Genomic DNA, 26542 nt, shown 5'->3' on the forward strand with positions numbered 1-26542 from the left:
GGTGAGGGGGAGGGAGAGAGAGAGACAAAGAGAGAGAGAGAAAGACAGAGACAGAGACATCCAGGGCTGGGCTCATCTAGACCCAGGAGCCCAGAACTCAATCTAGGTCTCCCACATGAGTGTCCGGGAGGGACCCAAGCATTTCAGCCATCACTGCTGCCTTCCAAGGTGCCCATCAGTGGAAGCAGAGTGAGGACTTGAACCGAGGCATTTCCTTAGGGGATACAGTTTTCCTGTGCAGCATCTTAACTGCTGTGCCCAACACCAGTCCCTATTCCTGGGTCTCTTGATGTTCCGTTCTATGCCCGAAATTTTGTAGGAAAGAGCAGCGGAGACCAAAATAAAAATATTTACTCTCAGAAAACGTATACTTTCCTTTTTTAGAGTGGGAGCTACGTCCCTTTGACCTTCAGTTGAGCTCAGACTGGACTTCATTACAGCTTTCATTTTATTCAGTTCACCACTGGCTTCAGATATTTTAAGGGTAGGATCAGAACTTTCTGTCCAGCAGGTGCTGGGATCTGAGCATTTGTGAGATTCCAGAAGACCACTTGTGATTCAAAGCGGAGCCACGGGCCTTTGGGCCAGTGGGGGTTTCTCTTGTTTTGCAGCTTAGACACCTGCCTGGGGGGCCACTGAAGAGCCCTCCTCGCTGTCCACTGCCATATTCCTGCTTTCTGAGTGTTGTTGTAGGGTCTGGTTTGGCTCTGATGCTCCGCTCTGGGGGTATTCTGGAGAGAAGATTCCGGAATGTGTTGAAGGAGGTGTTCTTAGTTCTTTTGCTCTCCTGCTAGGCCGTAGTGTATGAACATCTGTAATGCTTTGTAGCTTATCTGTGTTGCTTTGATTATTTGGGAGAGAATAGGCTTTCTCTGCTGGCTCTCTAGATTTGAATTGGAAGTGGAACCCCAACCAAGTAGACTTCAATAAAGATCTAAAATGTGAAGGGCTGGTGCTGTGGTGTAGCAAGTCTGGTTTGGCCACTGGCATCCCATATGGGTGGTGGTTTGTGTCCCGGCTGCTCCACTTCCAATCCAGCTCCCTACTAATGGCCTGAGTAAGCAGCAGGAGATGGCCCAAGTACATGAGCGAGCCCTTGCACCCATGTGGGAGACCCGGAAGAAACTCCTGACTCCTGGCTTCTGCCTGTCCCAGTGCTGGCAGTTTCAGCCATCTGGGGAGTGAATCATCAGATGGAAGATCTCTCTCTCTCTGTAAACCTGCCTTTCAAAAATAAATAAATAAATGTTGTTTTTAAATCTAAAATTTGTAAAGTGCTTTAAAAATTTTGACACCTTCAGATAGAATCTAGGAGGTGGATACCCACTCAAAATATGTAAAGATTTTAATAGTTCTTAATAAAAATATGGTCCTATTGACGTGTGATAAACAGGAAGTTGAGGCAACGCGAACTCTTGTATGCCAGAAGAGTGACGCTGTCTCTTTAACTGTAATTTGATATCCCCACCTTCCCAGAATGCACCCGGACCAGTGGCCCAAAGACCCCCCAACCTATTTGCATATCTAACTGGGGCCCCACCCCCTTGCTTATAAAAGGAGGCGGAAGGCGGAAAGCGGCACTGCGCTTGCGCTCGAAGGCCCTGAGCAGAAGTGGGCTGGATTTCTGGTCTGTTCTGGGTGCTTCTCTCCCGTGAGCTCTGCCGCCGCGAGGCGTCGACGTCTCCTGCTCACCCCTGAGCCGCCCTCGAACGACATACATTCCAAGCACAGGTACGGTTTTCGGTTTTTTCTTTTCTCCCTGGGCTGCGGGCGGTCCTTTCATGGTGGGTATTTGTCAGCGTGGAGCGGCCCGCGCCCACGCCCACTCGTGAATGCACATTCAGCGCTTCACTGCCAAACGCGCTCTGCTCCTCTCTCTGCGGGAGGCGAGACCCCAAGTTAAAAAAACCGAGATATTTGCGCGCGCCGCTGTTCCTTTCCCATAGCAAGCCCCCAGAAGAAGCCATGCCTGTTTTTAAGGGGGGTGAGTAACTGTCTTGCTGCATGCAAGCTTTGCGTATTGTAATTGATCTTATATTGCTAGTTGATTGGGAAAGTATTCCTGTGGACTACCCGCCTCTCACTTCGGGCACTGTACAGGATCAACACCCTGTCTTCATATTTAGTAGAACTGAGTTTCCCTTGGGAAAAAAACTGGTGATTTTTAGAAACGATTTATTTTATTTTATTTGAAAGGCAGAATGACAGAGAGAAAGGGGTCGTCCATTGGCCGGTTCACTCCCCAGATGGCGGTGAGGGTCAGGGCTGTGCCGGACCACAGCCAGGAGGCTGGAACTCCCCCCCGGGTCCCGCAAGCCCTTGGGCCGTCTTCCACTGCGTGCCTGGCACGTGGGCAGGGAGCTGGATCAGAAGCAGTGCAGCCGGGATTCGAACTGGCGCTGCGTTATGGGATCGGGTGCTGCAGGCGGCAGCTAACCCACTGCACCGTCGCACCGGCCTGGAAAACTAGTCGTTTAATTGTCACCGTGACCTGTGAGGAAGGCGTCACCTCACTCCCTCTCCGGAGGGGGAAGAAAGGCGTGGTGACGGGGGACAGGCTTGTCCCAGGATGCTCTGAGTCCAAAGCCTCAGTCACACAACTTCGATGTGATTTTTCTTATATTTGAACCCAGCCAGTGTCGTGTGTCCGAGCCAGCTGCTGCTACAGTAATGCCACGTAACAGAGCACCCCTAAACTCAGGCTTCAAACAGCGTTTATTTTATTAGTCTGCGGTTTACAGCCGCTCTGCTTAAAAATTCCTCAGTGTGGTTTTGGTTACCCGTAGTCCACTGTGGTCTAAACATGTTAAATGGAAAATTCCCCAAGTAGACGATTCCCGTTAGAAGTCGCATGCCTTTCTCAGTCGTGGGGTGAAACCTGCTGTCCTGCTCCGTCCTGGACGTCCTGGGACGTCTGTCATCCCGTCGTCCGTGTACCCGCTCTGTATACACCACGCACCTGTGAGCCCCTGACTGCCTTAGCTTGGTTCCCAGGTTGTGTCCAGGGACCCTTTCTTGTGCTTCACCCGGCCCCGGAGTGCGAGGTTACTGATGCTCGCCGTTCGGCTGTGCCGAAGCAAAGCTGCAGGGTGAGGAGGTGAGAGCTCTCCACTCAGGAAGGGAGGGGAAAGCTCACCCGTGGAGTTTGAACTGAGCAAACCTTTGGATTTCTGCCCTTCCTTGCCCCTTATATATTTAAAAATACACATTGCCCTTACGAAGGAATGTGTTATTATTTTTAGTTGAGGGTGACTTCAGGAGGCTGGGCTAGATTAAAGGGTCTCTGTAGCTCCTCCAACAACTCTGTGTGCCACCACTCCCGGGCGGGAGATATCCAGTAGGGCAGATCTTTCACCCATGACATTGTGAAAGTGGAAAAAAGAAATTTGCGCTGGTTTTGCTGTTGCTGCATAAACTGCACAAGTTAGAACAGTACGTGCTAAGAGCTTAGTGGAGACGGAAGAGGCATGAAATGTGTGCAGGTATGAATAGGAAATAAAACCCCGGGGTACCCCGAGTTCAGTACTAACTGGGTTCAGGCCTCGCCTGGGGGTCTTGAATGTCTTCTCAGCGGTTAAGGAGGGGCCGCTGTCATTTCTAAGGAGAACTAAAGTAGGGCGCGTGGATGACACGGGCAGCGGACGGTGGGGTGGCTGCTGTGTTGTGCTTTCTCTTATCACCTCCCTTCGCAGAGTGCTGCCGATGTCCTGTTTGTTTTCACAGCACAGAGCTGTTTTGCCGCCTCTCCTTTCAATGTCTCCTTCTCAGCTGTGCCCTGGGGGGCCTCACATTTCATAACCAAAGCTGCCTATCAACGTATTTTGCTAAAGAAAATACATTTAGTCTGGAGAGAAGTCATGTCTCCCTGAGGAAGAGGAGCAGCTGCAGCCTGTAGTCGTTTTCAAAGGCTCTGTCACTCACGATTAGTCTCCTTAGTTGAACCGTTGGAGGTCAGAGGTGAAGATGTGCAGGGGACTTAGTAAGAAAGGGAAGCATATTGGGGGGCCACCTGCTCTGTGCTACCAAAGCTGGTGCAAGCAGAGGCTCCCAGTCACCCCTGAATGACACACTGCTGTCTGCATGGCCTTGTGCAGAAATGAGCCTTGCATAGGCCAAGTAGCCCACTCCTCTCAACACACAGCCTCCAGGGCGGCAGTGGGAGACACAGGAGTTGACGCCTAAGCGTGTCCTCTCGTTCTCCCCTGACGGAATATAAAGGCATCTTATTTTCTAGCCTTTGTGGCTAGAGCCGGCCCCGCTGGCCTGGTGGTCCTGGGTCTCTGTCCCACTTCTCTGTTGGTCGGTTGGTGTGGTTGGAACCCCACTGCTGCCTCCAGTAATGAGAGGAGGCAGTCAGGTCTGGGGAGGGAATGAAAGAGTTCCCAGGGCACAAGGCAAATGAATGAATTCCACTGATCTTGTGTGGTTCCTTATGGGATCATCCATCATGATTTAAAAACATGAAGCCCAGAGGAACTGTAGGCAGGCATCCCGCCCCGAGACACAGAAATGGTGGAATTTGTGGCTGAAAAACTCATTTGCCTTCCTGTTACTGTTACCCGCATCGTGGCCATAATGCTGTATTAAGTAGGGTATCATCATGTCATTTAGTTCTCCGCTGGCTCCAGGAGCCCTGGCTTTCCTCATCCTGCCATAACTCGCTCATATGAACCAGTTCCCAAGCTGCAACATCAGCATATACCTGCTGCAGACCCACCGTGTGCGCAGCAGAGAGGGTGCAGAAAAGCTTTGTGCTTGCCCTGGTCCTTGGGAAACTTATCTTCCTCTTGCTTTGCTCCTTTAATGCCTTTTTATATATTTTTAATGCAATACTGGAAACACACAAAAGAAAATATGTTTCAAAGTATAGTCACAGAAGAAAAAGCCACGAAGTCATTGCCTGACTTAGTGACTAAAATTACCAGTAGAACTGGATCTACCTGGGGGTTAATGGGCTCTCCTGCACCCGTCTCAACCCGTTACAGAAATCTCTGCTGGTTTTGTGTTTTCCTTCCCATCTTTTGCTTTACTAGCTTTATCAGCAATGTTCACACATACACGGGGCCTTCAAAAAGTTCATGGAAAAACGCACTTTTTAAAAATTCCATTCTGTTTCTTTTTTTCATGAACTTTTTGAAGTGCCTTTTTTTGTGTGTATTTTTTTAAGTTTTTCTTTTGAGCCTTATGAAATGGTATCATAATCTATTATTTTGAGACTTGATTTTTTTTCACTCAATGTGATTTCTAAGGTTTATCCCATTTTAAAGTTCTTTTCTCTCCTTTTCTTTGAATTGAGATTTTTGTTTGCATTTGTTTTGCTCTCATATTCAGCTTTCCTTTCTATCAGCTTGGCATTTTAAAAGTCCACAATTAAAAATCCCAAAGTAAAAAAAGTAAAATTACAAGAAAGTTAAAATCATTTTTATATTATTTTCTCTTGAAATTTTATTTACTTAGTAGAATTGAAAGTCTATCTCAGCTTTCCCTTCTCAGTAATGTAAGGACTTTATCATGTCAGTGACCTCCTGCTGTCATTATGATTGATGGTTTCCATTTCTGGCTTTAAAAGACTCACAAATTAGATTATTATTTGCATTTTATATGGATAATGTTTTAGAATTATCTACCTGCTTTTGAGTTTATTTGCTAACTGTGCACCTGAGAACTTTATTCTGGGCCGTTTTTCTTGTTCCATTTTTAAAAGAATTCCTTTAGTGATGATCTGTTCGTAGTAAAATCTCAGTTTTGGTTAATATGGAAAGGTCATCATCTCATATCATTCTTAAAAGAACCCTTTGCCCGGTACACGCTTCCAGAAGGATGATTGCTTTCTCTTAGGCCTTTGGTGACTTTGTTCAGGGTTTCGTGCCTTCCGTGGCTGTGCCTGAAACTGTGGTGCTGATCTCAGCACTGCTGTTCAGAGGGTGATCTGCCAGGTCCTCTTGGGGGCTTTTAGATCCTCTGTCTTTGATGTGCTGTGGTTTCATTGCAGTGCACCTAGGGAGAGATTTTGTTGTATGTCTTTTGTTTATGGAGACAGTCTCCCACTTAACAATGGTTCGACTTAGAATTTTCATCTTTATGAGGGTGCAAAAGAGATATGCATGCAGTAGAAACAGTAGTTTGAATTTTGATCTTTTCCCATCTCTCTCAGGGTACTGGGCACTGGCCATAGCTCCCAGTCAGCCCTTCCATCATGAGGGTAAACCACAGATATTCCACAGCATACTTGTGGAATAAGTGCATTTTCAACTTGTGATTGCTTTATCAGGACATAACCACATTTTAAATTGAGGAGTATCTGTGCATGTTGTACTTGTACTAGAAGATTAACATATTAGTATTTCTAGAAAATTCCTATTGATTATCACTTTAAATATTGCCTCTCAGGGCTAGCATGTTCGTGTAGCAGGTTAAGTCTTAGGCTGAGACGCCGGCATCCCATATAGGTACCAGTTCATGTCTTGGCTGTTCCACTTTCGATCCAGCTCCATGTTAATGGCCTGGTAAAAGCAGCAGCAGATGGGCCCAAGTACTTGGGCCCCTGCTACCCATGTGGGAGACCTGGAAGAAACTCCTGGCTTGTGGCTTCGGCCTGGCCCAGCCCTGGCTGTTGCTGCCATCTGGGGAGTGAATCAGCAGATAGAAGATCTCTTCTCTGTCTCACTCTCTCTGTAACTCTGACTTTTAAATAAATAAATAAATCTTTAAAAAAATGCTGCCTCTTGTCCAATCACTCTTTTCTCTCCTGTCACTCCAGTTAGACAGTCTAGTGTGTCCTTTTCTATCTTCCATATATCTGGTCTTTAACAGTTTTAACCTCTGTGCCTATTTGTGTTGCATTCTGAATAATCTCTTATGATATATCTTCAAGTTCGAGTACTACTTTCTGATATTTTAAATCTAAATTGAGTTTTTTTTTACTTCAACAATTATATTCAGTTTACAAAATTTTTATTTGGTTTCTACTATACCTCATCATGTTTAAGCAAGTTTTAATTACTTGTTCATTTTCCTAATTTTGTATTTTATCTGTTTAAATAAATAGTAACAGTTATTTTATACCATGTATCTGGTTGGTGCAGGAGTTCCAGGATCTGAAGTGGGTGGGTGTAAAAATCTACCATTTGTGCTGAGTCCCACTCAGGGTGGCTTATTTCCTAGTGAGGATGCTGGCCTTTGAATGTGAGCTCATGGAGGTTCGATCTTCATCTAAGGAAGTCTTGATGGCCCACCTAGGAAATGTTTTCCAGCAGAGAGGGTTTGCATTTGCTTCTGCTAGGAGCCAGGGCCATTACCAGCTTGGTCTTCCTTCAAAAGCACTGACCTCAGAATTGTGTCCTCAGCATTATCGTAGTCAGTGATTAGTTGTTACATTAATTGTAATCACTTGGTATTTTTAATGCCTTGCACCATCCTGGGTGTTCCATGAACACTGTTTCTAACCTGCACAAAAGCTTGGTAATCCACTTCGCTGATGTGTAGACAGAGGCTCAGAGAGGCCTTCCGCACATTCTCTCATCAAAACCCACTCTGCTTTCCATACCTACCTCAAGTGCTGCCTCCTCAATGGCACTGTCCTTGAACCACAGAGTTGAGTTATATTCTTGTTCCCTTGCATTCTCATGCATCTTTTATTTTATTTTATTTTATTTTTTATCTCAACGTTAATTTTTTTTTTTGTAATGCATCATTTATATCAGCTTGTAGGATACTCATCCCATTTCACAGATGAAGCACGTGAGGTCTCTAGTTTCATTGCTAGGCACTTGTGAAGATTTTCCTGACAACTGTACCCTGGGAGCAAGGACGTCGCCTCAGCAATTTCTGCATTCATCTTTCTCCATCTCTCCTGTGCGATTTCTGGTTCCTCACCTTCCCCATCCACATGCAGAATGCAAGACTTAGAGGAAGCATTCCGAAATGTTAGATAAATTAAATTTAGGCAGGAACAAGTGGGGAAGGGTCCCCAAGCTTATGTGATTGCCAGGTAATTACAGTTGTCAATATGTGCTGCTCTGACCCATCTGAAATCCCTTCTCCGTGGGCCTCTGCTGGTCCTTCGGTTTCCTCCGGTAAGCAGTCGCTTAAGTGGGATTTGTTTAAAATTGCAGTTGGCGTGTGTTTTAGTGAGTCACCTTGACTCTTCATGAGTTTCTCCGCCTTTCATAAGTCAGATCTTTGGCATTTTATTGACCCGTCTTTCTGTGTCATGTTTAAGGAGATCTCCCGGAGGGTTGTTTATTTTTACCTCTCTTGTCTGTGGATAGAAGTCAGCATTTCCATAAATACCTCAAGAGCAAGTTTCATCATAAGTTTATAATGTTTCCCTCAAATTTGAATGAAAATTACTTGAGTTGCCAGCTTCTGGGTCAGCCAGAAGTCCTGAAGTATTGGGACTTTGCTCTCCAAAGGGCCATCCGAGCATTCCAGGGTTCCAGGGTTCCTATAGTTAAAGAGTCGCTCACAGCTTGTAATGCCAAATAGGGAAAAAGCTCTGTTTGCCATCCTTTTAGTGTTTCTTACCGACACAAGGTGGCGCTGTTGAGCATGGGGGGGGGGAGCTAACGCCACTGGGCTACATGGCTGTGAAGCCTGGTAACCCCAGAATAACCAACTGCTCCTCAAAGGTCCTGTGCCAGATCAGGTTTGTGGAGCCGCTCACCTGGACCCCACAACTCCTATGCCTTTTCCAAGGCAGAAGGTGAGTGAGGGCCACGCAGAATCAGTTGTTTTTTTCTTTTAGCTCCTGAAAGAAAACAAAAATTAATTTGGTTCTCTCCCCTGACAAGAAAGATTTATTGCCTCTAAAATCTTTTTAAAAACAATATCCAATGGGCAAGGAACACTTAGACTTTAGATAAAACAAAAGATAGCTATGTTTTGTGGCAAAATACTAACTATACTCCAGGATTCTACCCATTAGTAGTAGAACCACCCAAAATATAGCTGGGTAAATGATCATCTGAGTGGACATTTCCTGACATCTCTTGTAACTAAATGTGCCAGTGGGGTAGGAACAGAGGTGGTGCATGCAACCTCAAATCACAGCATTCGAAAGGAAAATACTTGCCTTCTACCCTCTGTACCCTCTCGCTACAGGCTGGAATTTGATGGGTTTTAGCAAGTCCACTTCAACCACATGGATGAGGACAATAATACTCCAGGCTAAAGAACAACACTAAGATGGAAGGAACCAGATCCTCACTGATCACTAAGGGCAGAGAAATCATGACAGCCTCACACTATTTACCTATGGATGAATCCATGAAAGCCAAATCAATTCCTACCTCATTTGAACCACTGTGTTTTATCAGCAGCTCAGCCAGTGCCCCAGTTAACACACATCCTCTCTGGTGGGATTGGGAAACATACAGGGTCAATCTTACCCGTGAGCATGGAGGGGGAATTTCATGTACCTCTCTATAAAACAGCAGCAAGCAAAACACACGTTTAGTGGAACATCCTATTGCATGTAATTTTGGGATTCTGAAGGCTTCAATGAAGTTCAAGGAGGAGAGAAAGATAGAGAATCTTGCCTTCATAATCACAAATACATAGAAGCAAAGTTATTTGGGTTGCATCCTTGTGGAGTGGAGGGAGAATGAGTTTGGAATCAGATATTTCAAGGTTCATATCCTATCTATCATTTTGTCATTCAACTCACTACTTTCTTATCTGTGAAATGGGAATTGGATTAAATGAGATGATACTGTTAAAGGTTCTGAAACAGGATGTGGTAAAAACTAGGTGCTAAATGAAAATAAGTTGTCTTTCTATGTTTAGCTTTTTTATTTTTTAAATGTCAGTGTGTCACTATCTGGTTTTTTTTAAAGATTATTTATTTATTTATTTGAAAGAGTTACACAGAGAGAGGAGAGGCAGAGAGGAGAGAGAGAGAGGTCTTCCATCTGATAGTTCACTCCCCAGTTGGCCGCAACAGCCGGAACTGCGCTGGTCAGAAGCCAGGAGCCAGAAGCTTCTTCTGGGTCTCCCACGTGGGTGCAGGGGCCCAAGGATTGGGCCATCTTCTACTGCTTTCATAGGCTATAGCAGAGAGCTGGATGGGAAGTGGAGTAGCCGGGTCTTGAACCAGCGTCCATATGGGATGCCAGTGCTTTAGGCCAGGGCGTTAACCCTCTGTGCCACAGTGCTGGCCCCTGTTTTTTTTTTTTTTTTTTTTAAGATTTATTTATTTATTTGAAAGTCAGAGTTACACAGAGAGAGGAGAGACAGAGAGAGAGAAGTCTTCCATCTGCTGGTTCACTCCCCAGTTGGCTGCAACGGCTGAAGCCAGGAGCCAGGAGCTTCTTTCAGGCCCCCAACATGGGTGCAGGGGCCCAAGGATTTGGGCCATCTTCTGCTGCTTTCCCAGGCACAGCAGAGAGCTGGATAGGAAGTAGAGCAGCCGGGACACGAACTGGTGCCCATATGGGATGCTGACACTGCAGGCTGCTGCTGTACCCGCTACACCACAGCGCTGGCCCCTATGTTTAGCCCTTTAATCCTCGCAACAACTTGTTTCTTGTGTACAAGAATCTCAGTGGTCTGACCTTTTATTTTTTTACACCTCTTTGGCTTCATCTTGGGCATCTTTCCCTTGCCCATGACTCTCAATGACTCCCGAAGCCCCTGGCCGTCTTCCCTTCAGCACTGTAGCCATTCAAGTTCCTTTCTGCTTCTAGGTCTTTGCACATCCTTTCCTTTCTACTTGGAACCTCATCACATTGTCACACCTCAGAGAAGCTCTCTTAAGGCTGCTGTATCTTTAGCCTTGCCCATTATGGTAGGCAGAATAAGGGCCTGTGGGTTAATGCCCTGGCCTGAAGTGCTGGCATCCCATATGGGCACCGGTTCTAGTCCCGGCTGCTCCTCTTCTGATCCAGCTCTCTGCTATGGCTTGGGATAGCAGTAGAAGATGGCCCAAGTGCTTGGGGCCCTGCACCCACGTGGGAGACCTGGAAGAAGCTCCTGGCTCCTGGCTTCTGATCAGCACAGCTCTAGCTGTTGCCGCCAATCGGGGAGTGAACCAGCGGATGGAAGACCTCTCTCTCTGTCTCTACCTCTCTTTGTAACTCTTTCAAATAAATAAACTCTTTAAAAAAAACTGGGATTATTTTTCATCAAGATGGTGCCAAAGGCGAAGGGAGCTCCTGCCCCTCCCAAAGCTGAAGCCAAAGCAAAGGCTTTGAAGGCCAAAAAGGCAATCCTGAAAGGTGCCTACAGCACAAAAGAAGATCAGTATGTCTCCTGTGCTCCAGTGGCCCAGGACACTGTGCTCTGGCAGCAGCACAGACATCCTCAGAAGAGCACCCCCAGGAGGAACAAGCTTCACCACTGGGCCGTCATCAAGTTTCCCGACCACCAAGTCTGCCATGAAAGATAGAAGACAATAACCCACTCGTGTTGTTCACTGTGGATGTCAAGTTCAGCAAGCAGCAGATCCAACAAGATGTGAAGAAGCTATGACACTGATGTGGCCAAGTCAGTTCCCTGATAGGACCTGTTGGAGAAAAGAAGGCTTATGTTTCCCTGGCTCCCAATTATGATGCTTGGATATTACCAACAAAATTGGGATTCAGCTGGCTAATTCCAAATATGTTTTTTTTCCACCATAAACAAAGCAAACAAACAAAAACAAAACCTGGGATTAGGTTAAATGATTAAGGTAACAGATGGAATTAAGTTTACCAATCAGCTGGCCACCACATAGGGAGATTGGGAATATCTGTCTGGGCCCATTGTTATCAGTGTTAAGGGAGGTCCTTAAAAATAGAGGAGTTGAAGAGAGGCAAAGAAGTAGGAGGAGAGAAGCAAGGTCAGAGCGATACCACGATCCTACCTTTGACAATGAATGAAGGGGCCGCAAACTAAGAAATGTGGGTGGCCTCTGGAACCTGCAAAAGGCAAAGAAAGAGATTCTGTCCTAGAGCCTCCAGAAGGAAGAGCCCTTCTGATACCTTGACTTTAGCCCTGTGACTTGCTTTTGGAACACCACATTTAGTCATATAGGACTCAGAAGGTCATAACTGGAAGATAATACATTTGGGTTTGAAGCCACTAAATTGGTGGTAACTTGTTAACAGTGGGCATAGAGAACTCATACACCCATACACCAGCCCAGTCTCTAATATTCTTTTTTATTTTTGACAGGTAGAGTTAGACAGTGAGAGAGAGAAAGACAGAGAGAAAGGTCTTCCTTCCATTGGTTCACCCCCCAAATGGCCGCTATGGCCAGTGTGCTGTGCCGATCTGAAGCCAGGAGCCAGGTGCTTTCCTCCTGGTCTCCCATGCAGGTGCAGGGCCATCCTCCACTGCCTTCCCAGGCCACAGCAGAGAGATGGACTGGAAGAGGAGCAACTGGGACAGAATCCGGTGCCCCAACCGGGACTAGAACCCGGGTACCGGCGCCACAGGCAGAGAATTAGCCTAGTGAGCCATGGTGCCTGCCTCTAATATTCTTTAACTCATTATCACCTTTCTGAATTCTTTCCCAGCACTCACTACACTCTGCAAATTATCTTCTTTGTTTATTTATCCACTTAATGACTCTGGTCAAATGTGCCTTTTATGAAGACGGAAATGTCTGTCTCATTCACCAGCTCCCTGCTAGAGTGTGGATCATGGAGCATGTATTCCATAACTGGAATGCATGCATGAATAAACATGTGAAACACGTGAATGGAAAATTTGGAGCTCATGTTCCTCAGCTGTAGGGCTTCAGATTTCAACAGGGACATCGAGCATTTCCAAGAGTGTGCAAGGAGATGGAAGGGTAATGGTGGAAGCAACCATATGACAGAGTTGGTAGGAAAACAGACCAGGAATTCTGATCGCCAGCCAAACCAAGTCCTAAAATTCAAGTTCTATTTGGGAGGGAGACAGGGTAGAAAAGATGAAAACACAGCCAATTTTTTAAAAGCCCATTTTCCAAGCCTGCTTATAATTGGCTATAAATCTTTAGTGACCATCAGGAGATGAGCAGAATGCCCCATAGGCTGCCTTGGAAACTCAGGATGGGACATTGGAAGTTTTTAACTCCCTGCAATAGTTCAACTCGTTCACAGCGAGACCCGGCCCTCTGCTGTCGCTGGAGTGTGTGTTTGTTTAATTAGGGTGCCGAGTAGAGCCTCATCCGGTGGCAGATGTTGCCATGTGTAATATAATAAATAACAGGCTTTATAGGACCCAGCAGGCAGTAGAGCCTTCAGTTAGCAGATGGCGAAATATTAAACTGGCAGAGCAATAACTTAACTGCCTGAATCAGCTGGTCCCAGCCCAGATTTGCTCTGACATGAATCAGCTTCATATAGGATGTGTCACTCAGCCTCAGACTCCTACCCCCACCTGCCCTCCCTCTCTTTCCCTTCTAGGACCGTTCTTTCCTTGGCATCCCATTATTAAAGTCAGCTTCCTGGGGGAGTCAAATTTTGTAACTGCCTTAGCAGGTGAATGAGAAGTGCTTGCTGGCCTGGATGGTAGGCTTGCTTTGTGGGAGAAGGGAAAGCAATAAACCTAGGGATGTCCTCCAGTGCTGGTCTCTGCCTGGCTCCAAATAGCCAGACAGTATTGTACCTTGCCCGCGGGTCCTTGTGCAGGAAGCCATTTCCAATGGCTCCAGAAATCCTTCTGTTCTGTTCTGGTTGACTGAATTAGCCCAAGGAGACCCCAGTGGAGGAGAAAGCAGGCCATTTGGGTCTGGACAAATAGAGCCTGCAAAGGGATTGACTGACAACTGTAAAATCACTCAGAAGGTGGAGAGTGGGGCATTGGACTTACTGACCAAATGTCAGGTTTTACTACTCATGTTCAGAGGGCTGCCCACATTCTCAGACCCTGGATGAGGGCTGGGCATGCCCAGGCCTACCCCGTCTTCATAACCATAACCCTTGCTGTGTTTTCTGTGTGCCAGGCACTATTCTGCAAGCTTTATGGACATTAATTCACTTAATCCTCACCACAGTAAACCTTCAGCCCATTTCTCACATGAGAGAAAAACTGAGGTTCTGAGAGGTGTGATCATACAAGTAGGAGATACCAGAGGAGGGCTGCAACCCAGTCCCGTCTAAATTCAGAGGTAGTGATTGCACTATCCTTGACTCCAGGAGACTTCAAAGAATACTTGGACAAAAGATGACAAACACACAGGCAAAATAGCACCCAGAAAGTGAAGTGGAGTATTGACCCTAGGGAAGACGATATGGTGTTTATCACATTGGTGGACACTTAACTGAAATAAAGTTGCCTGGCTTTCAATAGAAACCTGAAATAGACGCTCTTGTTTAATCCTCACAGCAAGCCTTTGAGGCAGCTATAATTATAATCTAATTTTACTGATGAAAAAAATCAGAACTAGAGGATGATTTGACTTGTCCAAGGTCACACAGGCAGTAAGAAGGAGGGCCTGGATTGAAGCAGAACCTGTCTGAACAGAGCTCTTGCTCTCATCACTCAGAGTTTTTTTCCCAAAAGTCTTCTTGGCAGAAGGAGCGTTGAAGATGTGAAGAAGTTGAAAGGAGGGAAAGGCATCCCAGGCAGAGGGAGCAGCATGAGCAAAGGCCTGGGAGTTGTGGCAGTGGTGGGTGTGTGCGAGGAGATGAGGGAGATGAGGCTAACTGCTGGAGACAGAGCAGGGAAGCGGTCAGTGTCATGCGGAAAGCATTTAGCTCTTCTTCCCAGGTAAAGGTGAGGTGTGGAAGTTTTCTGAGCTCATAGAAGATAATGCAAATGAAGGGCCCTTTCAGTTCAGGATGGTAAGTTTGCCCCGCCCTCTGCTGCATTAACATTTGTGGGGAAGATGGCTGTCAAGACTGCCATGCTTCTTGTGGTGTAGGGAGCATTTGTGAGCCCTTTGTATGGATGAGGGCTGGCTGCTACTGCTCCTTTTGACCTTGACCTCTCAATGTCTAGAATCTTTCAGGCTAGTTTCCTCTGTGCTCTGTGTTGCCAGACCACTTGTTTCCCAATCTAGCCATTTCCTTCTTTTCCAACTGTGACTACCCAAGTAGAGGTCATCTGTCATCTCCATCCATCATACATCCATCCATGCAACAGGAAAAAGGGGGTTTGAAATCGCAAGTAAGGGGAATATGATGGAGTATTGTGGTATAGTGAATAAAGCCATCACTTGCAACCCTGGCATCCCTTGTGGGTGCCAGTCATGTCCTGGCTGCTCTACTTATGATCTAGCTCCCTCCTAATGGTTTGGGAAAAACAGAAGATGGCCCAAGTGTTTGAGCCCCTGCTAGTCATGTGGGAGACCCAAATGAAGCTCCTGGCCCTTGGCTTCGCTTCACTCTGGCCCAGTACTGTCTATTGTAGCCAACTGAGGAGTAACCCAGTGGATGAAAGATCTCCTTCTCTCTCTCTGTCTCTGCCTTCTATATGTAACTCTGACTTTCAAAATAAATAAATATTTAATAGAAAAAAGCAATCACAAGTAAAATGTGCCATTGCTTTCTGTAGCCCAACAAGATCTGACCTCTGCCGATATCACAGGAAGCACTCCTCCTTGCTTCCTGTGCTCCACTTTCTCTGACCCATCACAAATCACAAATTTTATTTTAGGAGATTTATTTATTCATTTTAAAGGCAGAGTTAGAGAGAATCTTCCATTGGCTGATTCAGTCCCCAGATGGCTGCAATGACTGGGGCCGGGCAGGTCCAAAGCCAGGAACCACAAACTCCTTCTGGGTCTCCCACATAGGTGGAAGGGGCCCAAGGACTTGGGTCATCTTCTATTGCTTTTTTAGGCACATTAGCAGAGAGCTGGATCAGAAGTAGAGCCAGTGGGACTTGAACAGGTGCCCATATGGGATACCATAATTGCAGGTGGCAGCTTTACCTGCTACACCCAGTGCCAGCCTACCCACCAATCACTTTTTAAACCCACATCATTCTGTAGATTGTTGCCCACTATATGTTCAAGCCCTTCCCCCTCCAACTGTGGGTGGAGTTTACCTGAGTTAGGCTTGGCCGGATGACTTGTTTTGGCCGATAGTATATTGGTGAATTTAGTATGAACATGAAATTTTGAAATGTGGTAGAGTTGTTGGGCTTGCTTGCTTCCCTTTTGCTTACGGCTGTGAAAGCAATTTTCCTGGGTAACTTGCTGGTCCCAGAAGAGTGAGAGATGCATTGAACCGATGGCCTGAAGTCAAGCCCTGCTTTGATCAGCCAAACCTAAGCTGGACAGCAGACACATGAATGAGATATATTTGGCTGCTGTTGTAAGCCACTGGTTAGATACTACACAGCACTGCTGTGGTGGGGCTAATCCAGCCTGCTTTACTTTATTCATGATCATTAAGTTTGAGATTTCTATCTTTACTCCTTGTTAAGTTGTTTTCATGAGAAAAGAGACATTGTCTATTTTTGTCACTCTAACTCCAGCGATGATCAATCTATCTATCATCCATCCATTCTTTTGAATGACTGAATACACCTAGAATACTTAGTACAGTACATGTAGCCAATCGATATTTGCTGAATGGAATTGTTGAACCATCCAAATCAATTTATGTGTATCCTAATAAGTATATCTTTAAACTCACGTTGGCACATGGGCCAAAATGACTAGTTGTGACACTTCTAGCCCCCTTTCTGCTCTCTCTTATCACACAAGAGATTTTCCTTATAAGAATACCCACACTGAAAACAGATGATGTGTCAACTCAGTAATTTAAACCATGAATCTGTACTTGGTTGAAGATGAACTTGTTTGGAAGAAAAATGAGAAAAATGCTTGTGACCGTCCAACAGAATCCTGGATAAGTGCATCAATTTTGGTTCTTAGCAGATCTAGCACATAATAAAATAAAAGTGCTGAGGTCAGCATCAGAGGAAAACCACACTTCTTATTTTCACAAACACAGTTTTGGGGACAGTAATCATATCTATTAGCAAGGGTGACACTACCGTGGGCTTGGCAGAAAAATGAGCTCTCCAACATTGCAAAATGAGCAAAGTAGAGATCGATAAATCATAAAATTAGTTGAGACATCATCTATCTTTCGTGGCTTTCCCTTTATTTCTGCCACAGTCCCTCAGGACACTAATTCATTTATTGCATTTTATCGTTGGAAAAACACGTCAAGGTTTGGAGACTGCATTCAGTTAGGGGAACAGGGGCAATAATGTGTGTCATTAATTAGGCAGGTTTGGGGGGTTCAATTCAAACTCTGGTCCCAACTGACTTTCATAAATTGAGTTTTAAGACTGCTTCTCTGTCTTGTTTTACTTTATGAAAAAGGAGTGTTATTGAAATGTGCCCTAAGAGGGAGAGAGAGGGACAGATCTCATTTCAAAGAAGCAATAAATTTAGGGACAAACTAGGTGATAAACCAGATACAATCTGAGTTGTTTATTTTTGTCACATAATTGAAGTAAGTGTAGTACACAGAACTTGGAGTACATATATGTGTCATCTGGTGGCTGTATTCCTTATTAAAGGCATATGCCAAAGAGATTTTAAAAAATTATTATGTCTAGATGACATGACATGAGATCTACCCTCTGAACAAAATTTTAAGTATATAATTCAGTATCATTGGCCATAGGTATATCTTTACATATACATCTTGTACAGCAGGTCTTTAGAACTTGTCTTGCTTAGCTGATTGATTAGTAACTTTCCATATTCACATCCCCTCCATTACTAGCAATTACCATTGTACTCTTTGATTCTGCGAACTTGACTGCAACCTCATGTAAATGGAATCATGCAGCATTTGCCTTTGTATGGTAGGCTTACTTAGTGTGATGTCCTCAAGGTTGATGAATCCATGTTGTGTTCTGCAAAATTTTCTATCCTTTCAAGACTGAGTAATATTCCACTGTATGCCTACAGCACATTTTCCCTTGAGTTGTTTCCACATCATAGCTATTTTGAATAATGCTGTAATGAACATGCGAGTGCTAATATATCGTTGAGATCATGATCTCAATTATTTTGTGCATGTAGGATTGATGAGTCATATAGTAGTTTTCCTTTCAATGTTTTGAGAAACCATCATTGTTTTCTGTAGTGGCTATACCATTTTGCATTCCTACCAGTAGCATGCAAAGATTCCAATTTTTCCACATCTTGCTGACACTTCTCTTTATTTCATAATGAAATATGTGAAGTGATACCTCATTGAGGTTTGGATTTGCCTTTAGTATTGTTGATGATTAGTGATGAGTTTTTTTTTTTTTTTAACATATACTTGTTGGATTAACTAAGGAGGTAAAGACTTACATACCGAAAACTAAAGAACATTGATCAGAGAAGTTGAAGATGACATAAACAGATGGGAATACAGCCCATATTCATGAGTTGAAAGACTTAATACTGTTAAAGCATCCATATCATCAAAAGTAATCTACAGATTAAGTATAGTTCCTATTAAAATCCCAAAGGCATTTTTTTTTTTTTGACAGGCAGAGTGGACAGTGAGAGAGACAGGGAGAAAGGTCTTCCTTTGCCATTGGTTCACCCTCCAATGGCCGCCGCGGCCAGTGCGCTGTGGCTGGCGTACCGCGCTGATCCGATGGCAGGAGCCAGGTACTTATCCTGGTTTCCCATGGGGTGCAGGGCCCAAGGACCTGGGCCATCCTCCACTGCACTCCCGGGCCACAGCAGAGAGCTGGCCTGGAAGAGGGGCAACCGGGACAGAATCCGGCGCCCCGACCGGGACTAGAACCTGGTGTGCCGGTGCCGCAAGGCGGAGGATTAGCCTAGTGAGCCGTGGCGCCGGCCACCCAAAGGCATTTTTCACACAAATAGAAAAAAAATCCTAAAACTCACATGGAAACACAAAAGATTATTAGTAGCCAAATCAGTCTTAAGAACTAAGAACGAATCTAGAAGTAGTGTACTTAATAATTTCAAAATATATAGCTGTGATAATCAAACAGTGTGATGCTGGCATAAAGAGAGACATAGACCAGTGGAACAAAAGAGCAGAACCAGAAATAAATCCATGCATATGCATTCAACTTATGTTTGACAAAGGTGCCAGAAATATGCAGTGGAGAAATGGTAGTTTCTTTAATGAGTGATATGGGGAAAACAGGATATCCACATGCAATAATTGTATACTTCTCTAACATCGTATGGAAAAATCAGTTCAGAATGGAGTAAAGACTTAAATGTAAGCTATGAAATTGTAAAAATTCTAGATGAAGACAAGAAAATGCATGACATTGGTCTTGGCAATGATTTTATGGTGATGACACCAAAAGTACAGGCAACAAAAGCAACAATAAACGAATGGACTGCATTACAAAGTGTCTGAACAGCAAAAGGAACAATCAACATAGTGAAAGGGCAACCCATAGAATGGGAGAAAATATTTGCAAACTACGCATCTGATAAGGGGTCAGAGTCCAAAATACATAAAAAGCAAAAATGTCCCTAACATTTTGATTTTAAAATGTGCTGAAGCCTTGAATAGATATTTCTCCAAAGGAAACATTAAATAGATGTTTAAAGTTCCTGAAATCATGGTGTTTTTTTCAATTTGATTTTGGGCACTTAGGTAAGCTTATTGCTATTCCTAAAGTGTCCTGGAATCAAAGAAACATAATTATTAGACTGGATATTTCAGTTATCAATTGCTGCATATTAAACCACCCTCAAATTTAGTGGGTTAGGACTAATTAATTATTGCTATAATTTTGGGGATTGACTAGGCCAACTGGCAAACCTGTTTTATGCAGGGCAGGTCCCCATATGACATTGGCTAACCCAGCCCAGCATTTCCCTCTTTCTCACTTGTGGTTCTCAAGAATAACTGTAGACTTTTCTAGGAAAGCAATGTCCTGAGATAAGAAGGAACTGGCCCAGAAGAGCCCAGGCTCTACTCCCATCCCTCCTGGAATAGGATATCTTGTACTGCTTTTTCCCAGGGAGTCTAGGGGTCCCTGGGTATCAAACCCAGGGTGGAAGCACTTTCCAGGTCCCTCTGCTGCAGTGTGATATAGGGCTCATGCATACAAAGCTCCATCTACCCTGGTCAGCTTTCCTGAGCCTTGGAGATTGGTCCATCATGATTCTTAGGCTCCTGTGGTTCCCAGCTGCTTGTCTGAGAATGATAAAGTTGCTTCACTTGTTATGCAGTTTTTTTTAAAAAAAGATTTATTTTATTTATTTGAAAGAGTTACGGAGAGAGGCAGAGACACAGAGAGAGGTCTTCCATCCATTGGTTCACTCCCCAGATGGCCACAACAGTTGGAGCTGCGCCGAACCAAAGCCAGGAGCCAGGAGCTTCCTCCGGGCCTCCCATGCAGGTGCAGGAGTCCAAGGACTTGGGCCATCCTCTGTTGTTTTCCCAGGCCACAGCAGAGAACTGGATCAGAAGAAGAGCAGCGGGACTAGAACCAGTGCCCATATGGTATGCCAGCGCCTCAGGCCAGGGCTTTAACCCACTGTGCCACAGCACTGGCCTCTGTTAATGCAGGTTTTTTGGTCTCATCAGCTTCATGTGAGTAGCCTCATATTGGCAAAGTGTTTAGAGTCCCACCCTGGTATCAATACTGTTGCATAGTAAACCTCATTCATCCTCTGTGTGTCATTTGAGAGTTTACTTGGGCTGTAGCAACTGACCTGACTCACTCACATGGATGGCAGATGATACAAGCCATTGACTGGGGGCTCAACCAGAGTACCTCAGTTCTCTCTGCATGGCTGGAATTCTCCCAGCAGAGGTGAAAGTTCAACCTCTCTTTGGAATACCTGGCGTGTCACTGTCATATTCTTATCCTAAGTGGTCACATGGCCAACCTATCCTACCAAGAGAGGAGAAATAAGCTCTTTTTTTTTTTTTTTGTATGAAGGATAGCATGTGTGTTGGGGGCCATCTTTGGAGATTAGACACCCAGTGAACTCTGGTACCAAGTCTACTATAGACTCTCCTTTGTTATGTTTCTTACGTGCAACAAAACAACTCCTTTCTTTGTAGGGCACCTGTGCTTGGAAGCAAGGAGGAAGTTGTGGATGGAAGGAAAAGACTGTGTCTCTGGAGAGGAGGGAGGTCAATGGTTTCCATGAACTTACATGAAACCTGTCTGGCCCCTTGGTGTTTATGGAACCAAACATGACTAACTTTGCATCTCCCTCACAGGTTGTTTCCCTCAAACTCCCCTGTCACAGTAAATGCCACCATCATCCAATCAGGTGCCCAGGTCCTTACACTTAGACTCTTCCTTGTCTTTGTTTTCTCTGTGCCATATTCCACACCCAATTTGTCTGCAAATGCCCAAGAAGCAGCCACAACCCTTGTATCTACTGTGTCCATCTTCATCGCTACCCACTTAATGCAAGCCACCATCCTGTTTCCTTTGGACCATTCTGCTAGCCTTTATAACTGGTCTCTGAGGTAACCTAGTAGCCTTTATAACTGGTCTCAAGAGGTAAAGTAACTTTTGCCCTATTCAGTCTGCTCTTCATAAAGAAACAAGAATGACCTTTAGACTAAACACAGTCAAGTGATGTCTTCCCTTCCTGCCCTCCCCAGTTTGCAACACTCTAGAGGCTACCCAGTGTGTTCAGAATAAAACCTGAATCTCCTGGGGAGGTCTATGAAGGCTTCCCAGGTCTGGCCCCTGCCTACCTCTCTCAGTTCATCTCTAGCACTCTTCTTCTTGCCACACTGGCCTTCATTCTACTCCATTAGGACACCATGACCATTTGCACCTCATGATCTTTGCACCCACTATTTACTCTGGAAAATGTTAGACACTGGGGATGCAACAACAGGCCCCGCTCTAATGGAGCTTTCACAGAGGAGAGATAGCAGACAAGTCAACTCATGGCTAAATGTCAAGAAATAGAATCATGAGGATAAATAAGGTAAGGAGATAGAAAGTGATGGGAGAGAAATCTCAGCTTTGATAGGACAGTGAGGAGGTGGCTTTGAGAAAACATCTGAATACCCTGGAGGTAGATATCTGGGGGCAAATGGGGCAGAGGAAGGAGTTGTTTCGAGGACTCCAATACAGGCATATACTTGTAGGGCTTAGACGTGGTGTCTGTCAACAGAAAATACACAACCATAGAAGTCTTATAATTAAGTATGGAAGCCAAGCAGTTGAAGCAGGGTAAGTTCTTTGTGGGGGGCTTATGTGAAGAGGAGCTTTCCATTTTAAGGAAGAACCCTGGGGGTACATGTGACCAAAAGACATATTTAGTGATTTTGGAGGGAAGGGATCAGTCCTCAGCTTTCATTTTGCTCTGCCCAGCTGCCTCTCCATGTCAGGTTCAACACTTGAGGCTTTGCCAGCTTGATTTTCCTGGAAGATACCAGATACAAAGGCAGAGTGCCAGTTCTGTTGATAATGAGATCATTGCTTCCTTGTTGATGCTTCTTTACAAATAATGGAAGAGAAGCTGCAAGTTCCCCTTGTGATTTTTCACTCCTGTTTGTCAACCCCAAGATGTCTTACCAGAAAGCTGCCTCTGTGGAGCTCCATTTCCAGTCCTGCCTTCCCTATGCTCTCCCCATCCAAGAGCTGTGTTTCCTGGTGACTCCTCTTTCCATTGTTTCATTTCATTAATACAGACAAATATATATCCTCATTTCTTTCAACTTCTTTTTTTTTTACACAAAACTATATACTCTTCTGAACCTTACTAATTTCGTTTGAAATTACAAATTGGAAATCACTATATTGAGGACAGAGATTTTCCTCATTCTTTGAATATGACTTCACAGTACTCTATTGGGTGCCTATAACAGGGTTTGTTCAACCATTCCCCTATTGATGGAAATTCGGGTTTTTATTTTTTGGATATTATATTGTGAATTAGCTGTGATTTTTTCACAGAAAATGATTAGATCAGGGGAGAAAAAAGTGATATTATAAAGGTCATTTCTGCAAGGAATAAAACAGAAATGGTTTTCTATAGAAATATGCAGGCCTCTAACACTTGTCTTTCCTCATCCCTAAGGGATGGTCACTTTGTGATGGACTTGACTGGGAGGCTGGCTTTGCAGGCCATATCATTAGTGATGAGCAAGGGGTCCCTCAGATGAGGCTTCAGGGTTTACACTTGCACTTGCTTTGTAACAATTGCTGGAGGAAAAAATATATGCCAGCTCAGGAAATGCACTCCTGTCAATAGGTCATCAGTGCAGATTTTCTTTTGGAATACTTTATTAGCTCCCTGCGGGCCTTGTGGTCAGGCACAGCCAAAGCTTCTCCCACAGAGACTGTGTGCCATGTAACAGGCTGGGCCTCTGTCCTGGTGTGGAGGAGGCCTGGGGGATGCCTGCAGATTCAGGCAGGTGAGGATGGAACTGAGACATCAGGTAGATGGAGGGGACAAAGTGCAGGTGGGCAGACTTGGGTTAAAATCTGTACTCTGGGGCCAGCGCTGTGGCTCACTTGGTTAATCCTCCGCCTGTGGCGCCAGCATCCCATTTGGGTGCTGGGTTCTAGTCTCGGTTGCTCCTCTTCCAGTCCAGCTCTCTGCTGTGGCCCAGGAGGGCGGTGGAGGATGGCCCAGGTGCTTGGGCCCCTGCACCCACATGGGAGACCAGGAAGAAGCCCCTGGCTCCTGGCTTTGGATCGGCGCAGCGTCAGCTGTAGTGGCCATTTGGGGAGTGAACCAGCGGAAGGAAGACCTTTCTGTCTGTCTGTCTCTCTCTCATTGTCTGTAACTCTACCTGTCAAATAAATAAATAAATAAAAATCTGTACTCTGCTCATTTTGTTGCTGGGCTCCTTTGAACAAATTTCTTTTCTTTTTTTAAAGATTATATTTATTTATTTGAAAAGCAGAGTTACAGAGAGGCAGAGGCAGAGAGATAGAGAAGTCTTCCATTTACTGGTTCACTCCCCAAATGGCATAAACAGTGAAGCTGGGCCAATGCGAAGCCAGGAGCCTGGAGCTTCTTCTGGATCTCCCACGTGGGTGCAGGGGCCCAAACACTTGGGCCATCTTTTGCTGCTTTCCCAGGCCATAGCAGAGAGCTGGATTGGAAGTAGAGCAGCCAGACTTGAACTGGTGCCCATTTGGGATGCCGGCACTGCAGGTGGCGGCTTTACCCACTACATCACAGTGCTGGCCCCTTGAGCAAATTTCTTCACCTATTGGCAGCCTCAGTTTTCTCCTCTGTTAGATGGGAGCAGGGATTGTTGTGAGCTTTCCATGAGCTCAGGTATATAAAGCACTTGGTACCAAGTACGTAACAAATGACTGGCAATTAATTAGTTTGGGGAGAGGTTTCAAATCCATGGGGGTACAAACATAAAATGATTTTTTTTAATCCTGTTATCAACCACGTGTTAAATCACTCCACCCCACTGGAGTTTTCTGGCCATGTTCAGTTCAGCTGTTGGAAAATTCAGTTTGGTTCAGTTTGAACCTCCAGTTTCAGACCCAATTAGAAGTTCTCTCCCTTCCCATGGCAGGACCCAAAGAGGTGTGTGTGTGGGTTGGGGGCCTGTTTAGCTCTCTGCACATCTTTACCTTCTTGTGTGTTGAGAGGGAGAGGAGAAGTGGGAGGTGGAAGGCATGTCTTCACTTGGCAAGGCTGTAAATGTGAAGTGGCATTTCTGATCTCTGTCGCTCCAACTCCACCTGTGCCCTATCAGTCATTCCAACTCCATCTGTGTCCTATCTGTCACTCCAACTCCACCTGTACCCTGTCTGTCACTCCAACTCTATCTGTGCACTGTCACTTCAACTCTGCCTGTGCCCTGACTGCTACTCTGACTCTACCTGTGCCTTGTCTGTCACTGAAATCTCCTATGGGAGGGCCCCCCTGCCTCCCTTGGGCTCCTCTCCATCATCCCTGGCTTCCTGTCCCTCCGTTAGTAGCTCCCTGGGTAGCCTTGCAGTTCTTTCTTGACCTCTCCCTTCCAAATGGGTCACAGGCATCCTTGAGGAGCTCTGGAGAACATGGGGAATGAGGAAGGGACACCTGCCCCATTCTTCAATAAACTTTTCTTGGAATAAACATTTCCAAGAATGGCCTCATTTCACTTTGCTCTGATAACAGCTCTAGAAGGGGCTGATTATTCTTTAGCTCAGGGATGGAGCCACAAGCCCCTTTTTCCTTGTAATCAACCTGTATCCTCAACTCCATGGTAGGTTATCCTCTAACTTACTGTCTAAATATGGCCATGTCTGAGTATGTAAGAGAGTAGGAAATTATTAATAGTTGGGTTAAGGCAACAGGTATAAATTGGAACCACACAAGGTGAACCTGGGAGGTATGATCACTGACTCTTGGAGCAGTCTTTCTTGGAGGTTGCCTTCCCTGAGATGGCTTCCAGCTGTCTGCTGTAATCATCAGTTTCAGAACTACAGGAAAATTCCAAATTTGTGCCCAGTTACAGGAGCAATGGTGAAAAAATTGATGGTGCTAATGCATTAAAACTGAGAGTGTATTTCAAGTGCTTAGTACAGCTGCTGGCACACAGCAAGTGCAGGTCCCATTGCTTCTGTTTCCCAGCTCACCCCACCCACTACTCTGAAGCTCCTCCATGACCAGTCTGTTCTGTCAACTCAAAGCCAAATGATCACAGCTCACATTCATTAAACACTGTCACAAGTCAGGAGCTGTGTTAAGCACTTTAGATATCTTGCCTTTCTCAACCCTAACAATCACCATGAAGTAGATAAATGTTATTGTGTCTGTTATATAGGTAAGACAGCTGAGGATCAGAAAGGTTAAGTGCCTTCCCAAGGCCACATAGCACATAAGTGATCCAGGACTCTACAGTTGCATGTGGAATTGAGACTGTGTATATAGGCGGGGTAGGAGGGGGCCTTATAATTTCTAAGAAGACAAGCTAGGGTCCCAGGCCTGTAATCTAATGGAGGGAAACAAAGGAAGGTATCTGAATTAGAAGTAGAGCCTTCTGCAGGCACGAGAGATTAAAAGGGTTTTTGTACTCATTCCAGAGTAGTCTGAGATGACCAGGAGGAACGCAACCACCCAGGGTAGAGTGACACCACTTAGAAGCTCAGTCTGGAAAGTTTACCTCAATCACCTGCTTCAAGGTCTCTGGCACATTTGATACAATGGAGACCAATTGGAGCACTCGAGTCTGTGAATTGTCCACAGTAAATACATCAATTACCCAGTTTTGTGAACATTCTGACTTTAGTTTATTCTGGCATCATGTTTGAAATGTGGGTTATGCTTCCAATCAAGTGCTGACTCACACATTTGCATCAAGTATGCTTAAGTATCCAGTTCTTTGGTGGTCACTTAGCAGGGTATATATCCAGTCATCAAGGAGTTATTTCCTAGTTGGGGGAACATACTTAAGTATCATGGAGCAGTTCCCTCTACATTTGCCCCACAAAAGATTGCATTTACTTAGCCATGATTTGGTATTATCTCTAACTGTGCAGCTGGAGATGTTTTGGTTAGTTGGAGCTGGAATATGCCTCATGACAATCCTCAAACTCTGTGGAATGCAATAATGATTGTAGATTTAGCTCACACATCTATGAAGATGGCCGGCCAGGCTTTCTCTGCTGGACTCAGCTGTCCTTGTCTCATGTGATTTCAACTCATTGTGGGGAGGAGGGGTTGGTTGAGCTA

General features: G+C 45.1%; 1 long non-coding RNA gene across 2 annotated transcripts in view; it reads left to right on the forward strand.

Moving 5' to 3' along the window:
* Window positions 1–1596: 1596 nt before the first annotated feature.
* The window catches only part of LOC108176784 (uncharacterized), a 196282-nt gene continuing 171336 nt past the window's right edge, over window positions 1597–26542 (forward strand). For both annotated transcript variants that reach the window (XR_007920131.2, XR_007920130.2), the window contains exon 1: window positions 1597–1731. This is a non-coding gene — a long non-coding RNA (uncharacterized lncRNA). The remainder of the gene's footprint in view (window positions 1732–26542) is intronic.

This window comes from Oryctolagus cuniculus, chromosome 19 (assembly GCF_964237555.1).
Source record: "Oryctolagus cuniculus chromosome 19, mOryCun1.1, whole genome shotgun sequence".
Classification (NCBI taxonomy): domain Eukaryota; kingdom Metazoa; phylum Chordata; class Mammalia; order Lagomorpha; family Leporidae; genus Oryctolagus; species Oryctolagus cuniculus.